We start from the raw sequence: 13,723 nt of genomic DNA on the forward strand, positions 1-13,723 counted from the left end.
TCACCTCCACAGAGACTATATATCAAATGGCTTAGAAACTGTTTGTGCTTAATATTCCATGCTCACCATGCTCTCCAAACCTTCCAATACCAAGTCAAAGTGTTTCTTTAACCTGTATCAGCAGATCAGCTGTGGACCCTTTACAGTGGGACTCCGGATTCAAAGGGAACCATCATGGTGTAGATAGGTCTAACTGCATCTATATTAGATTTTGGTCACCTGCAACAAGGCTGGTTGTGATGAATATTTCATTGTTTTCCTGATCCTAATCCACAAGAGTAACCTCAGCAAGGCTCAGGCCAAGCTTTGCTATTTCTCTATTTGCAGTTTTGAGCAAGTACTTGTTTTATAGCTGAGGCACGTAAGAGAAGCTGTTGTTGCCTTCTTCCCCAGCCTTGTGTGGACCACAAGCATTGGCCAGATCATGCAGCACCTTTAGGACCTGAAGGCACTTGCCTGCCCTTGTGTCTGCTTAGCCTGAGTGCCTCAGTACTAGTAAAACATAAATATGTACCCCCTTCCCAGTGCCCATCCCCAGTTTTATCTATGACATCTCCTGTCTGTCTATTGACTGTACAGTCAGGCAGGATGCAGTTATGGGAGTTGATCCACCTGAAAAATAGTTAAACAACAACAGCAAGTGTGGTTGTTTTGAAAGCTGTGGTGGTTGCAACTGAGAGGACAAGGCAGTTGCAGTGTGAGGTGATGGGTGGGGAGGGATGAAGCAGGCAGCAATACCTTCAGCAGGTTTTTCTGCAAAGACTTGGTGCTGTGAAGCCACAGACTTAACGCATGTTGGCGCTTGCACAGTGCCGTTAGCAAGCATGATGGTTTTTAAGGCAGGTGGTTGTGATCTCTGGCTTCAAGTGTCTTGAAGCAGGACTCATGCTTCAGTCAAGACGAATGGGGGCTTGAGGTAGGTTTTTGTTTCCTTGTAAAATTGGCTTCTCAGCAGGGAACACAGAGGAAGCAGCAGGGATGGTCTGCGGTCCATGCCTAGTTCAACTTTTTGACATTTAAAGGTTTAGCACATTCCCTTCAGCTACCAGTGGGTGACCAATCGAGGCAAAGAAAGAGGCGCCTGTGCCTGGGAAGCCCCAGGCTGTTGAGTTTCCCCATGCAGAGCCTGGCTCTCCTCCTGTTTCCCACAGATCACAAGGGAAGAGGGAAGTCACGATGCTGTCACTCTGTTTTGATGGCTACAAGTCTCTGCTTTGCTGCAGCTGCAAATTAACATCAGCCTCCCCATTTGGCTTCCCTCTGCAGAACCAAGGAGGACATTTCATGCCAGAGGTAGCCTGGGACAAGCTGAGGTGTGCAGCTGGCTGACAACTCCTGCCCTGTTCAGAGCCAAAAGTGAGAGATTACATTGTTCACAAGGTAAGATATGAGGCTGGTTAATTGTCCTTGTGTCAACTCTGGCAGATTTGCAACTGGAGGGTCTGAAGGCTGGAAGTGAGGGTACAAAAGACAGGCTGAAATTTGGGGGGCAAGAATAATTTTTCTCTATCCTTGGTGTCCACACCCCAAGCAACATCATCCCATTGGGGGCAGTGAGTCTCTGTGCTGCCTCTGAGCATCATCAGGGAGGCCACAGCTGAGGAGCATCGAAGGTGATGGTTCTCATATCTAGAGGCCAGTCCCAAGTACTCCGCTGGGACACAGGTCAGTGGAGACCTCCTGTCCCATGGGCTGACAATGAAACACTTTGATTCAGCAGTTGCCTTCATATTTACCTTACCAACAGCTAAAAGGAAACATTCCTACCCAAAACTCTCTTCAGTTTGGATCAGAAACCCCTGTAAGTTCCCAACCCATTACCTTTGAGGCAGGGCTAGTGTGGGAGCTGCTCACTGCAAATGCAGCATCAATTAGCCTGTTATGAGCTAAAGGACATTATTGGGATTCAGAGGCGTAAAGTTCATAGGCCACATACTGAGCTGTCTAAAAACAGATTGAAATTTGGAATACCTGCTTACTGCAACAAACTATATTTTAAAGCTGAGATATCAGGAGCCTTTGTAGCAGGATGGTTGACCCAGCGTGCAGAGCTGCCCAAGTGCAAGTTTCACCAGGTAACATAAAATACTCTTAGATTGGAGGTTTTTCTGCTTTATCAGGAGGTGGATGCCATGAACAGAGGACTTGGTAGTCAGGATCCAGCACTCTGATCATAACTTGGCTTCTCTTCTTTTTAGCATATATAATGTCCTGCCAAGTTGCCCTAAGGAGCTACCTGAGGCTGGTTTAATCATTCTCTTATAATGAGTTAAACCATGCCTTGAGTTCAGTCCAGTTTAGATGTGCTGCTTGGTCAATGCTCAGGCAGGATATCTTAGGCTGAATGTTTGAAAAAAAATCCACTTTCTCTGATGGGGCCACATTTTCTTATTAGGAATCAAAATAAGTCACCAGATTGACAAGAGGTCTGTGTAGGGTGGGAAGGACTCTGATATGCTCTGAAAATGTGGTCCAAAGGCTGTCATGGTTTGTGATTCTCACCTTTGCAACACACTGTGCTCAAAATCTGTGCCCTGCTTTGGTGTCTAAGTGAGATCTGGGCCCTTTGGCGGATGTAGACATCTGTGTGTGATTGCATGTGTGTATGTGTGCACGTGCATGTCTGGCCAGGGTTGCAAAAATGTTGAGTCCTCACAAATTCAGCTGAACTGGGGTGAAGCTGAAGGTCAGTCATGCCTCTCAAGATGGTCATTTCCTCTTGTTCTCTTTCAAAAGACCACAGAAGGATTTGTTTTCGCATCTTAGTGAGAAGCCAGACTGTACCACCCCAAGTCCTGCCAGGTTCTGCCAAGGCAGATGGTACTATTTGGCCTTCTGTGGTCATTTCCATTTTCATCAGCAGCTTTATAAATGTCTTTGGGCAAAGGGACATAATCTTGCTTCATTTTATGATACCTGCCAGGAAAAGCCTCACAGAGACAGTCCTATGTTATATGGCTGCTCTCTTGCCAATGGTGGGCTCTGCTGCAAGGAGGGGATGAGAATTCTGCTCCTGCTGGCCCAGAAGGTCTTTGGGAGCATTCAGCCTCCCCAACTACAGATATAACTAGCCAAAGTCAGTCCAAACATGGGACTTTCCCTCCTGACCTTCCCAGCCTTTTCCTGAACATGTGGGTTTATGCTGCCCCGATATAAAGCTTAGCAACTCCTACTATAGAAGGCAGCAGAAAGGCTTCAGAATGGATGAATATGCATAAAAAATTCAGTAGAAATGGTACTTTTTGGTAGATACTATTTCATACTCACATGAAAACTTTCCATTGGGATGACTTTCTCTTACTTTTAGCCACATGAAAGTCAGGAATGGAATCTAAAAGTTGCCCAGGGTCAGAGGATGGGCTGAGGCTTTACCCCTGTGCTTCAGACAGTGCTGAGCCACTTTACCGCTTCAGCCGTGGTCTGCATGGAGAAGGTCTTCCTTGCAGTGTCCAAGCTGTGTGTTTCACCCGCAGCTGGCTGCTTGCTTTGGTCTGCGTTTGTCCCTAAAGAGATGAAGGGGTGGGAAGAGGGTTTTTCTCTTTCAACCCGCTCACCCCTGGGATTGCTGTCTCTGCTGCTGAACCCAAACAGCAGCCAAAAGTCAGTCTCGGTCCTCAAATGTCTCAGAAAAGGAAGTGCTGTACATGCTGAAACTGTCTCCTTGACAAAAAAGCAAGACAAACACTGTAGCTGGTGTTTAAATAGCCTGACCTTGAGTAACATGGGCTTCCCAGCTTTAGGAGAAAAGTAAATGCCATGTTTGGGGGTAGGAAGGCAATTGTGGGAGGGAATGGTTTGGCTTGCAGAAGAGGTGAGGGGCAGATGCCCAACTGCCTACAAGACCAAGTGTATCTCCACTCCTCATGGTGATAGTGAGAGCAGCCCTGCAGAAAAGGACTTGGTGGTATTGCTGGATGGAAAACTGACTGTGAGCCAGCAATGTGTGCTCACAGCCCAGAAAGCCAACCGTGTGCTGGGCTGCACCCAGAGCAGTGTGGGCAGCAGGGCGAGGGGGGGATTCTCCCCCTCTGCTCCGCTCTCGTCAGACCCCCCTGCAGTGCTGGGTCCAGCTCTGGGGGCACCAACATCAGAAGGACATGGACCTGCTCGAGCGGGGCCAGAGGAGGCCACGAAGATGCTCGGGGGGCTGGAGCACCCCCCTGTGAGGACAGGCTGAGAGAGTTGGGGGGTTCAGCTGGAGAAGAGAAGGCTCCGGGGAGACCTTAGAGCGGCCTCCCAGGACTGAAAGGGGCTACAGGAAAGGGGGGAGGGACTCTTGATCAGGGGGGTAGGGATAGGATGAGGGGGAATGGTTTTAAACTGACAGAGGGGAGATTTAGATGAGATCTAAGGAAGAAATTCTTCCCTGTGAGGGTGGTGAGGCCCTGGCACAGGTTGCCCAGAGAAGCTGTGGCTGCCCCCTCCCTGGAAGGGTTCAAGGCCAGGTTGGACGGAGCTTTGGGCAACCTGGGCTAGTGGAAAGTGTCCCTGCCTGGGGCAGGGGGGTGGGACTGGATGATCTTTAAGGTCCCTTCCAACCCAAACCAGTCTGTGATTCTATGATAGGACAAGTAATGGCATGCAGGTGCCCTGCAGATCCTGTGTGTCCCATGTGTGCATTGCCACGACCTTTGGGACAGCCAGGCTGAGGGTTATCTCCCAACAGCAGATGTAGCTACTGAGGCTGTCCTGGGGTAGGGATCTGGTCCCTGGAGTGAGACCAGCAACTGAGCATGGTGACAACTGTGAGCTGCAGCTTATAATGGGAACTGACAGAATAACCTGATCATGGGGAAGTGCTGTCCTGGCCCACGTTTATCAGTGCTGGGCTCAGGCTGGGGCTGAGGATCCTGTGTTCGGGGGCTGCACGCAGCCTATGACTTCATTCCATATGCCTTGCTGTCTCGTTAGGGCATCACAGCTTAAAGCATTCAAGTTGTAGACTGGCTCTGGCCAACCTACAGGGTCTCCTCCAGCACTAGCCCAGTATGTCTTGAACCATCTGCCATGCCCATATGGCCATAGTTTTGACCAAGGGCACTCCACACATACCCTGGACATCACTCTGGTGGGTTGCATCACAGCCCTCACAGGGTCTTTGAACTGAAAAAATAATCGTAATTTCATTTTGTGCACAAAAGGACCAGGGGACCCAGAAGAGACTTGCAGCAAGCACAGTTCAGAGTGGTTAGTCTATTCCAGGCAAATATTATAGACAAGAGCCCACAGCATTTAGCCTGGAGACCAGAAACTGCTTCCCGGAGAGGATGACTTTGGCAGTACGGATAGTCCAAGTTAATTAGATCATTTGTCGCTTGTTCAAGGGGCGTGAAGGATCTATTTGACCTTTTGTAATGAAAAAGTCCACAGCCTTGTTTTACAGAGTAAAATGGGAAGGTCTAAGCCCTTGAGAAAGAACTTACACTCAACAAATGTGACTGGCCATATGGATAGTTGACCTGTAAGGCCCTCGTTTGAGAACAGGGTAATTGGCTGGCCTGGCCTGGCTTTGTTTGGGGGGTTCTGTGTGTTGTCTTGCAAAGGGAGCAGTGGGATCAGTGACAGTGGGAAGGGCATTTTCCAGCAGGAGGAGGGGAAGAGTCCCTGACCCCCTCTCCAGGGAGCAGCAACAACCGTCCTGGTCTTTTGGTTTCAAGTTCAATATAGACACTATATGTGGATATAAATGTACAGCTGGCCATGTGTATTCTGGATCAAAAAACCAAAATACCAAACTTTGCATAAAATGTCCTGGGGATCTTGATGGATAGCAAGTTGGACATTAGCCAGCAGTGTGACTCTTGCAGTGACAAGCCACAAATAACACTGTAATAGGAACAGTGCAGGTTGAGGGAAGTGATTATTTCCTTCTCTTCAACACTTGTGAGACACATCTAGCTACTGTGTCCTGTTTTTGTCTCCCTGGTAAAAGACAGACATTGATGTACTGGAGCAAGCCCAGATGGTCGGGGGCAGGTGTGAATGAGATACAAGGAGAGGCTGAGAGAGCAGGGTTTGTTCAGCTGACAGAAAGGTAGTGCAAGATGGCACCTTATTGCTATTTAGAGCTACCTAATGGGAGGGTGTAGAGAAGATAGAGGACTTGTCTTGGAGGTGGACAACATGTCTTGAAGGGCAACATGCAGTGGGCACAAGCTGCGACATGGGAAATTCCAATTACATACAAGGACAAAATTCTTCCCCATGAGCATGGTCAAACATGGAACCAGGGCACCAAGAGGTGGGGGAATCTTCATCCTTGGAGATATTCAAAACTCAATTGGAGAAGGCCCTGAGCAACCTGAGCTAACTAGCCCTGCTCTGAGCAAGAGGTTGGGTCATAGACCTCCAGAGGTACCTTCCAACCTAAAATGTTCAATGATTCTAAGACATGTGAATATATGTGTATATAGACGGTATGTGTAGATACACACCTCAGAAGTGATTACTATGTGGTATGAGATGCCTCCTGGAGTTATCCACAACACCATCCCGTGCAGTGTTCCCTGATCCATTAGCAAACACAGAGTATGAGGGAGTGAGTAAGCTGTAGTCTCAGCTTCTGGAAGGGTATCCCAAAAAGAACAGTGAATTTCACTTCTTGTCCCACTGCTCCCTTAATGCTCCTTTACAGTTTTTCATTATTCTCTTGTTCTGACTAGCCTAAAATCTGAAATGTTGTTGTGTCCCTCCTGGGCCCCTTTAATTGGGTCACCAGACTATTCAAGCATGAGCTCTTATCTGGCGCTGTAGCTAAGTGGTTTGGAGAGGGGGTGAGAGGGGAAGGGACCGCCATCTCGCTTGCCAATTCTGTCCCCCCCAGCAACAGCAGCAGGAGGAGCGAGCCTGGCTCTCCTGGACTCACGCTCCACTCCTTTGTCTCATCTCTGTCCGCTTCATCTTCTCTCCTGAGGGAAGGCACCAACTTCTTCCTGTGGGAGAAGCGATGAGCCTGCTCTGGCTGCAAGGCAATATGCAACACCCCCAGATGAATCCTCCGCGTTTTAATCTGCAGACTCAAAAGCCTCCTCCCATTGGCACCAAACGCTCTTCCAAGCCTATGAAAATCCGCTGGCACTCTCCACATCAGGGTAGAGACTGCTGTTTCTTTGTTGTAGGGAGCTGGGCCCTTTCCTCCCTTGGGAATCTCTGGGTTCTGGAGAGTCAATTAGGGTTATCAGACATAGCTGAGGTGTCTGTCCATAATTGTTCTGCTGTTTTTTTCTATATGCCTGCCTCAGCTTCCTTCTGAGGTTTGCAGTCAAAACACTGCAGGACAGTGTTACTGAACACGTTCCCCAATGCAAAGGAAATGATAAGCGTTCCAAAACCAGCAAGCTGAGATTGCAGACTTCTCAGTAATGTCACTATTATTACATCACTGATAATGTCATTAAAGACTTCAAACTACGAGAATAACCTGTCTTTTCCTGCCTTGGTCACTATATCTGCAACAAGGCGAGGCTCTAGAGTAAAAATTTTTCCATTTCGCACAACAGGGCTATCAAGACCAATAAATGGTGCAGTTCTGCAGAAGAGAAAGACTCTGTGCATGGACCACCTTGAATGTGTTATTTCTCAGGCTTCACACAACTGATGGTTGTGGGTCACTGTCCTCTCACCTCTGCTTCACCTGTATGCATGAAATTGTTTGTTGGACTTGCTAATCCTTGGCCCTCAGATCAGGAAAAAGTGGACTTCTACCGTGTTAGAAATGTACAGAAAGGCATGGCTAGCAGATGAGTTCGAAGGGTTCTGGGCTGTCAGAGTGTGAGTGTAGCCAGCACTAGAAATTTCTTGGAAGGCCAAATTTCATTTATGTCCTCACTGGCTACAGAAATATGTATTTTCCTTTCCAAATGGAAATCTCGTAACATTTTCATCTGAGGCCATGTGAAATCTGCGTGCTTCCAGACTCAAACATGGACCCCAGGATCCAGCACTGAGGACAGGAGCTGTTGTGATTCTTGTCAGTTTTAAAGCTGCTATTTCAAGCTGACAAGAACTGTGCTGGTTTCAGAGGGTGGCTGCAGGGATTTCTAGGGGTAAAAGAAGGAGCAATGACCTCAGGCAATCCAAACAGATTTAGGTCTGCTTAGGTTATTCAGCTGGATGGCTCCTTGGGCTGCCTAACTGATGGGGCAGCGAGGCTCCCCAAAGGACAGTCTGACAGCCTGGAGATAATGTGAGTTGGGACTGCGCTTCTAATGAGCTACCCCAGAGCCAGGAACTGCCCAGCTTATCCCAGTATTTGACTAGGAGCTATAAGAGAGACTTTTGTAGAAGCCTTGAGCTCATCAAGTCATCAGCTTGGGATCCTGATTGCAAATCTAGAAGCCTGGCTCTCTGGAAGTGTGAACAAGTTGGTTTGTAAGGAGTTCCTCACACCCTCACTTGAAATGGCAGTCAGGTTCCTACCGTAAATTTGTCTTGTCCAGTGGAAACATCTCCCTGCCTGTGCTCCATCAGAGGTTCAACGAATGCAATGCGTTTTCTGTGAAATGTTCAGCGCTCCACGGATCTGCATGTTCTGATGGGAAAAATGTTTGTCTGGAAAATTCCCAAGCAGCCTGACTGGGTCTGCGTGGTGTGAAGCAGGCCTGGGAGTGGGGTGGTGTTGAGAAACGTGACTGCGTCATGCTGTCCATCCCGTCTCTTGGGTGTAACCTCATCCCAGACCTGACTAACCTGTCACTCTTGGCTAAAGGCTCTGGCTTTCTGTCCCTGCTCCCTTGTCTCTACTGAGCTTGTTTCCATGGATGTCTGCCATGGAGATAGCTTTATCTTGGTCTCCTAAGGAAACATCTGTGATCACACTTTACATATGTATGGAAGGGAGGACTGGCTTCATCTGTGCCCTTCTCTACTTCATCTTCTCTTGAAGCATTTGACTGACTTTCACTGGATTTCATGGCAAAAGAGTCATAGAGAAAAAGCTTTTTCAAATTTGCAGTCAACTTGTACCAGAGTCAGACCACAAGGCACAAATCCATGAGGAGTCACTGGGCATTACCAGCTCTGTTGCATATCGAACTACATGTTCTTGCCCCGCTTCTTCTGTCCCTGCAGGGTGAGTCTGAAGGGGCTAGGGAAAGTCCACAGTCTCTATCCATGGCTGGAAGAAGGAAGCTGCAGGGTTGTCTCTCTTTTGCCTCCTGTGTGGGGTCCGTAGTAGCTCTCCCTGACTGAGAGTTAGGCTGGGTCCCTTCTCTTTCCCCTCTGGATGTTGCTCAGTGGAGCAGAGACCTGGTGATAACTGCCCATGAAGCTGCCCTCCAGATCCTGCACTGGCTTCCAAAGCCCTCTGAGGTTCTGCAGCTTTACAAAAGGAGGAGATGTTAATGTTTCATGTGAATGAAGCACTCCTGGCTTAGCTAGCCAGAAGCCTTTGCTGTGGAAACAACAAACATTCCTGCTTGAAAATTCACGTGCTCCTCAAGGGATTGCAGGAATTCTCCAGGAGTAACCAGCTCACACATATGAAAGTCATAAGTCAGTCCTTCCTCCTCTTCCCCACAAACATGGCATTTAACTGAAGTTTTAGGCTGTGCAGACAGCCAGGGATATCTTTGGAGAATATCCTGGTGCTGCCAAGCCAGCTCTGCACCTGCTCCTTTTTGCTGCTGGAGGCAGCAGACTCCAGCCCCGTGGGACCACGGGGTTTCGTTTGCTTGTTTGTTTTGCTCTGTGGCTCCACATTCAATGCTGTGCTAGGCAGATTGTACTGCCCTCTGACCCTGCTCTTCTGGAGACACGACACATCTGCTCCTCACGCTCCTGGTTTTGAGTAGGAGTCCCTTCCCCAACATCAAAATATGCAGCGGCCTGACAGTGCCAAAGAAGCTTTCGCAACCTCTTGCATGGCAGTGGTGGATGTGGGGAAAGGTGATGATGTCAAGCGTGGTTGCTGCAGCAACCCAACGTCAGAATGTGGTTGTGGTGCAGACCTGACGTGGAGTCAGAGTCCTCAGATGAGCTGGGTGAGATCCAGATGGTGCTGGGGCTGTTTGGAGACAGTCACCGAGGTGACTCCCTCCGGTGCACTGCTGTGGACACGGGGAAAGGATTTCCAGAGAAGAGCTGAGCGTGCTGAGTAGTGACTGGATCTCTGCAATGGCCCAGCCTTGTCCTGGAGAACAAAACATGGGGATCAGCACAAGTTTACACCAGACAAAGGGGAAGGAGAAGTGTAGGAAAAAGCCACAAAGGAATTTGAGGGGGACAATGGGAATCCATGAAGGACAGTATGATTAAAGGCCTGATCCTGCTGATACATGCCACCTCTGGGAGTGGCCACCAACTAACCTAGGTTTCAATGGCATTTGACCACCAAGCATTCAGTTTCTTGCTGAGTTGGTTTGACTGGACGGGGACATCCAATGGTGGAGGGAAAGCAACAGGCTGTTTGTGCATCCCTGACCCATGTCTACAGCAGAATGGAGGCCTCTATCTGATTAGAAGAGCTTTACTTAAAAAAAGTTGAAGGAGAAGCAGGGTTGCCCAGCACGGTTGCAGCAGCTTTCACCGCAGGATGGACCCTAGGCTCTGAATGGGTGAGGGATGCTGGCTTATCTCTGCCTTGGAGCTCATGGAGAGGATCCCAGTGGAGGGCAGAGAAAGACCATGAAGTAGCAGGAGGCTGGTACTCTCTTCTCCTGACAGGTTTGAACTCCCAGGTGTAGAGTGTGGTGGGCACGGGGAAGCTAGCACGTGGTGATGGATAGCGTGATTAGACCATCTACTGCGATCTCCTTGCTGGATCCCTTGGCGACAGGTCTGCAGAAAGGTAGCGTGTTGTATTGCCGTGGCTGGCAGAGCTTACAAGGGCCGCTGGCATGGGTTTGGTTCTTCCAAGTGCTGCTAGCTGGGACCTGTGGGGACCTAGCTGCAGGGCTCAGTTGGTCATACAGGACAAAACCTGGGTCAGTCTTGGCTCTGTGTTGGCCCAGGCTACAGGTAAGAGGGTGATCACTGCCCTTCCTCATCAGGGTAGGGGTCTGGGGAGCCCAAGGGACTAACCTTCATGCTTCAGGATCCCACTTAACCCTCCTTTCCTCTGGGAAAATCACCCTAGTTGCCCTCCTGCTCTCTTCCCATGTGCCAGACACAGGAGGTTGCCTTGATCACTAGAACCAATGTGGGAGGGAGGCAGTGGCACTGTGGCCCCGTTATTAGCAGGGATCTATGCTCATGGGCAACAGATCCCTTTTCTGGCACATGGCTGGATGTGCTGGGGTGCTCCTAATGTGTCCCAACACGCACCTCTCACCTACCTCATTGCGTGACCCAGGGTGCAGCCCTCAGGTGCCCATGCTAAAAAAAATGGCCATTGCTTAGGCTATGTTGACCTTACATGGAGATCAGCTCAGCCTTGTTTCTCACCTTCACCCTTACCCATGGCCACGCAGGTCTCCTCCCTTCTGAGAGCAGATCTAACTCCCTGATCTGGCAGAACACTATCTCCCTGTCCAGGGGCAAAGAGGACAAGGGGAAATAAAGAACCCTCTCCTATTGAAGGGAGCCATTAATTTAACTCACCACATTTGCTAGACTTGGCCCTTAATCTGAAAATGCTCTCCTGCATACGAGGAAGAAGCAGGCATACCACTTACACCCTGGCATAATTCAAACACATTTCCAGGCTCCCCCCTGGATTGCAGCCCAGAGGTACTTTGTCTTGATTCAGTAACACTCTCTGATATGTGGGATTTACTAAAAAATAAGCATATGTATCAAATTACCTGTGTACAGCAGGGAGAGCTTTCAGCACTATATTTCTTCCCAAACTCGCAGCTCGATTCTGTGAAACAAGGGTGTATATTGAACAAGAGTGGTGTGCCAAAAGATCACTCAAGAGGCTTGTCATTGATTTCAAGTCCCCCTTTCCATTAGGATCCCAGAGGAAAACCACCAAAGAAGTCCTCTGCCTTCCAAACACACAAAGGCAAGAGACTGAAAGGGCTTTCTCAGAGTTCCTCCAGACCAGTAACTGTTAGCCAGACATTATTCTTTTTTTTAATGGAAAAAACTTATTATGCAGGCAATTGATCCAATGTTTCTTGGTGAGCAAGGATAATTAGATCGTCGTAACTATATGCTGCAAAGTGCTCTTGCTACTATAAATAAAGGTCAAACACAAGACACTTCCTGCTACTTTTGCTGACACGTGGCTGCCATTTAGTGATTCATAATCTCTACACACGGCTTGGCAAACAGAGAGGACTTTTTTTTTTTTTTTATAGGAGCTGTTTTCCACTTGTGCAAGCACAACAAAGGATTTAAAGGGACCTGCTTCGATCCACCTACACGACCAGAAAGTTTCAGCAGAAGGTAACTAAGACAAGTAGGACCGTGTGTGTAGGCTGAACTATGCACAAGAGGGAGCTGATCCTCCAGTAGCTTTTAGGGACCTTCAAGCTGAAAAAAGTTCAAAGCTATGCCTATTTTTGTGTTTATATAGCATTTTTCTTCTGTATATCACACTGCCTTGTTCAACTGCGTAAACACTGATATGACTGAGCAGCAGAGGGGGAAAACGGATGCTGGGAGATAAGAAAATCTGGCAGTGTTTGGATGGGATTGTAGTGGGCTGTAGTCTTCTGGTCCACATGCTGGTCTTTAGTTGTGAGATGGACTCTAATGAGATTAATTTAATTATCTGGAAAGGAATAGGAAAAAATTGTACATGAATTAAGCGCTTTTCCACGGTGGGTCTGTTCTGTGGTTGGTACAACGCCTCAGAAGCAGGAATATCACAGCAGCCTCGAAGTACAGCAATTGCAAAAGGTGAAAAAGACCCTTCATGTGTAGGGAGACAACTGGGCTTAATGTGCTTCTTTCATCAAACAGGTGTTCTTATTTTTGAGGATTTACTTTTAAGTTGCGTAGGATCACGGTTATTTCATTTGAAACAACTTTCCTCTGTTTGTGTGGAAATTATCTGCAAGATTCAGACAAACCTGAAACATCCGGACTTGGAGAGCTGCTGGGTATTCGGATATTTGGCCTGAATGCAGAGAATAGGAATGACTTTTTTAATGCACTCTCACGGTTTCTCAGACTGCATTAGAAATCTGCCTTGTCCCCTATTTTGATTTGTTTTAATGACCTGATAAGAGGTTTCCAATTGGAGCTGGACTGGGATGTAAGACCTGGGATGTGTATCTGTGAGCAAGTAATTCCATGAAGGATCATCTTTTACCTTTGATGGCTGGCCCATTTCACTTCCTTTCGGTAACCTTTTTTTTGTGTATATTCACGGGAAGTTCCGGGAAATGTTTTGAATTCTGTTGTTTGAGCGAACTCACCGTGCAGTCACTTTGGTGTTTGCATTAGAGCCCAGACTGAGTTTCCACCATGCTGAGCACCATTTAGATGTGCAGCAAGAGCCAGTCCTTGCATGGGGAGCTAACAGCTGAAGGAGACAGGAGAGAAAAAGCTGGCTGGGGAAGGGAAATCTGGAGCGAGCACCCAAGTGGGAGACTTGCAGTGCCTGGTCCTACCGACTGAATCACACTGCTGATGCCATTTATTAAGGCTGTTTCCTGGTGAGGAAGAGACTCAGCACCACACAGGTCACCAGCCACTGTAATGAATCACTGATGCTGTTTGTTGAGCTGAGTCACTTGCACAGACAGAGACTTTTCCACAGAAAATGTTTCTCAGTGAGTGAAAAACCCCACCGATTCAGTAAAAAACTCCGGGTCCTTTTTCAGTATCCTCT

The sequence above is a fragment of the Strix uralensis genome, chromosome 4 (genome assembly GCF_047716275.1).
Source record: "Strix uralensis isolate ZFMK-TIS-50842 chromosome 4, bStrUra1, whole genome shotgun sequence".
Classification (NCBI taxonomy): Eukaryota; Metazoa; Chordata; class Aves; order Strigiformes; family Strigidae; genus Strix; species Strix uralensis.